Here is a 4,529-nt window from a genome sequence, read left to right on the forward strand (position 1 = left end):
AGATAATACATGGATAGACGTGTGTGTGTGTGTGTGTGTGTGTGTGCATGAGTGTGTGCTTAGATAGCACCACAAAAAAAATTCTTAAAAAAGAGGAATAATCATAACAATATACTGGAACTCCCTGAATTCTCAAATGGATCAAAAAAATTAAAAATGTAGACACAGTGCACAACCACTAAATCTGTTATCTGCAAAATTCACTTGAAGGATGTTTTAAAGACTGGCCATTCTATAAAGGAAAAATGTGGGCAATACCTATTCTAATAGTCCGTGGTGCTATAGCTTTATCCATGGTTAGAGAATTTTTACAAACATTAACTAACTAATCTTTACAGCAATTCTGTAAGTGGCAAACATTATTAATGGTTTCATTTTACCAATGGGGAATCTGAGTCAAGGAGAGATTAAATGACATGCTGAAGACTGTCATAAGACAAAATGTTAGAAAGAGGATTAGGACACAGAAGATTCTGATTTTCAGTTCTCATCATAAATCACAGAAGCAAGATAAAATACATGATAACAGATTTTTTTGACAAATAGCATCTCATGAACCTGAAGCTTCTAATGTGAGCAATTTTGATATTGCCAATAGTAAATGCCTATATTAAATAAATCACATAATTTATGTCATCTGTTGAAAGTAAATCTTTCAGTAAAAAAATGTAACTCAAAAATCAGAAATTAATATATGCCTAACACAATCAACTCTAAACATGCTGGGTGTGGAGTTAGACCTGAATAGGCACAGCCTATTCAGTATCCATAGTGTCCTATGTCATAAACTCATGATATCCACAATTTTCAAGGATAAGATCCTGTCAGGCCATGTCCAGATAGTAATATCACTAGTGACCTCAAACTCCCAACTTAGTCTGCTCCCATAGGCCTTCCTTCATTTATTACTACTCCTAGGCTGAATCAGCTAAACTAAGCTGAGCAAAGAAGGAAATGAAGCAAAATGGGGAAAAAAATAAACAGAGAGAGAGAAAGTTTTGAGATGACTGTGGCTGGGTAACATTTTGAAATATTATTCCATGCATCTGTATTGGTCTGGATTTGCTAGAGAAACCGAACTAAACCATATATATATATATATGAAGCTCCAGTTCAAGTCCAAGTGCAAAGTCAGGAGAAGACCAATGTGTCAGCTCAAAGGTAGTCAGGCAGAGAGGGTGAATTCTCCCTTCCTATACCTTTTTGTACTAATCAGGTCGCCAATGGATTGGATGAGGCCCACCATCATTTGGGAGAGCTACCTGCTTTACTCAGTCTACTGATGCAAATGTTAATTTCACCCAGAAACACCCTCACAAACGCACCCAGAATAATGTTTAACCAAATATCAGGGCACCCCATGATGCACTTACGTTGACACATAAAATTAACAATCACAGAATCTCTCTCCAAATTTTCCTCTTTCCCTGTCCTTCATCCCACTCAGACAGCATCAGGCACCAAAGGAATAAAGAGCTAATATTCAGCTTTTAAGGTTTATGAATATATTTTTCAAATGTAACTAATAATACATAATGTTCACTATGTGAGGCATTGTTCTAATCACTTTATAAATATTAACTCCTTAATCTCCGTAACAACTCCATGAGGTAGGCACTATTATCATCATCCCTATCTTTACAGATGAGGAAGTAGAGGCACAGAGAGTTCCAGGGCCCTAATACTAGTGTGTGGCAGAGCCCGGATTTAATCCCAGCAAGTCCGGCTCCACAGTCCATCCTCCTAACCTCTACACTGTGATGCCCTGAAACTCACAGCAGTCAATAGTTTGAAAGACACTTTTTAGAGAACTGAAAATCACAATCCTGAAAGACTCTGAGCATAAAGTTAATGCTTTAAGCAATAGATTTAGAAAAATGATGATCTAAATATGAGGTTTGTCACACACACCCCAAAATTTTGAATTGCCCAAGTAGGGTGGGGGTCTGAGCAAAGAAGACTTGTGCCTTGTTTCCTGAGTGGAACCTGAGGAGGCAGTAAGCCTCTCATTGCTTCCCTCCCACCTGTTTGCCCAACACAAGAGCAGAGAAAGTAAAGGTGGGGCCTGGTGAGCATGTCAGAGAGGCGTAGGTGTGATACAGCCCCACCAAGCTTCCCAGAGCAGCACAGGAGGGCATCCAAACATTTCCTGGGCTTCTCTGTCCTCTCATCCAAAAAGAGGTGCAAAACACGGGCTTGGGGGCCTCAAGCAGCCGAGCAGTCATGCCAAGAGTCTAGACTAACATGTGAGTCCAGAGGAGATCAAGGCCATCTTGAGGATGTCAGCAGGGATGGACACCTGTGCCTGGAGACCAGTAAGTGCCACCATGAGTAAAGCATCATTTCTGAGGACCAATGGTCCTCTCCTATCTCATGGACATCATGGTATGACTTAAAGCCACCAAACTTAGAGGCAACCCAAAGAGAAAAGGGTGGGAAAAAAATGCTGAACTGGTTGAATAAGTGATTAAAGTTAATCTGAGTTGAGTAACATTGAAACTAAGTTCAGTTAGAGAAAATAAGGTTGTTGGGTTTTTTTTTTTTGCACAGCTGATTTTGCAGCCCAAGACTTGTACCTCCTCAGCTATAAAGAAATAAAACTTGTTTACCTTTACAACCAGCACTCTCTCTCTGAAGGCCAAAGGAAAATCTCCAAAATAGTTTTGAGAAATAACATTATTAAACTAAGTATATGACTTCCCCAAGGGATTACTTTATAGAGCAATGCTCCTTTCTATAAGGACTCATTTGGCCCTGTTTCTTTAAAACATTAGTTTCATCAGCTCAAACCAGTCTTCATACTATGAACCTGGTCCTTAAAATGACTGAAAACAGTTTAGTGATGGTTGTTGTCCACTAATTCAAATAAAGTTGCCAGATATAAGGCTAAGATGGAAAAGATTTAAGATTTTGTGAAATTGGGATCTAATTCAGCTTTGAGTTTGGCTATCACTCAAGCCAAAGCTTTGAAGCTTTTGGACATAGTGAAACAACATTGTAACAAAGATCAAAGGATAACAAATTCAATGCAATTAAGGGTTGGTTCATGCATTTTGAAGGTAGTAATGCCTTACATAACATCACGGTGCAAGATGAGTGCTGTTCTGGAAAGCAGAAAGAGCTTCTGTTCGGAAGGCAGTAAAAGAACTTTGTGCCCTAGTACCCATGCTAGCCACCGCATCATTTGTGATAGAAACAGGACAGAAATAAAACTGATATTGCTGAGTTGATTTCTATAACATTCATCAGATGATCCTGGTCTCTCGAAAAGATTCTCAAAGTTGCCTGTGATCATTTTCATGATGAGAGATTTTTTTCAAACCCTATCTATGATTAGGTGTTTTCTTCAGTGTACCACAATGATGAAGCTTTAACTGAGGTTGTTTCTATAAAAAGCTGGGCTTCAGGTTCTCAACCAATGTAACACACTGCTGTGCTGTTGTTATAATAGGAAACAAATCATATTTGTTTGGTTTAATCATTTTTCCTTAAAGGAACTTCTAGCAGAAATGCAACCCATTATAAGCGTAAGGAATATCTCTAGAGTTGGCATACTAAAACACAACTAAAGGACTGGGCTTTTAGAAATACATATTTTCAGGTAAACAGGCATGGAAATTTAGTTACTAAAACAGAGGCTGTAAGCCAAATATTATAATTGTTGATATTTAAAATTCTGCAAATTTAATGGATTTGCCTTTGAATAATTTAGGATACTCAAGATGATTTTCAACAGACTTATTAAAGAAAATTCCAGGACTCCATCTTTAATTCCTTCCCTATTATACCTTTCCTTAGCAATCTATATGAGTTACAGAAGGTCTGTCAGCCTTCAGTTTGGTTTTAGTAGCATTTGCTGCTTTAAATCAGACCTTTCACATCATTTATATAAGGTTTTTTTAATTCAATATTCAAAATGATAGAACATATACACTGAATAACAGATAGGGACATAATTCATCCTAGTATGAAGCATGCCTTATAACACTTAAGTGGTTTACTAAACTTGTCTGATCTTAATATTGGATAAATTCTACCCTTGACATCAAGACATGTGTATGATACATTTATCATGTTTAGGATTCTTCTAAGTTACATAAACTATTGCATCTGGGAATTGCTAAGGGTTCTATCCTGAAGTTAAAATATACCAAGTACCCAAATATTTCTCTTAAATATGAGTTAGACCTAGACTACCACATAGAATTATTTTAGTGGTTTCAATTCCATCCCTGGTGGACAGTAGTACATAGTAAGAAAAACCACCTCACATAATTTGGCACTGTTCAGAACCAGCAGCCTCTGATCAGGAGGAGTTAGTAATGAGCCCAGGGGGACGGAATGACCTCTTATTAGAAGGAGCACTGTCTCTCTCCAGCAAGACTGAGGTTGGAAACTCTGGGAGGATCAAGCTGCAGCTGTTGGCTCCCTTTTTGACTTGGGGAAGGTAGAGGTCTTTTTGGGACCGAGCTGCCCACTTACTTCACAAGTGGGGAGCTGGTTATTAGAGAATGAAATGAAAGAGCCTT

Source organism: Balaenoptera musculus, chromosome 6 (assembly GCF_009873245.2).
Source record: "Balaenoptera musculus isolate JJ_BM4_2016_0621 chromosome 6, mBalMus1.pri.v3, whole genome shotgun sequence".
Taxonomy (NCBI): Eukaryota; Metazoa; Chordata; class Mammalia; order Artiodactyla; family Balaenopteridae; genus Balaenoptera; species Balaenoptera musculus.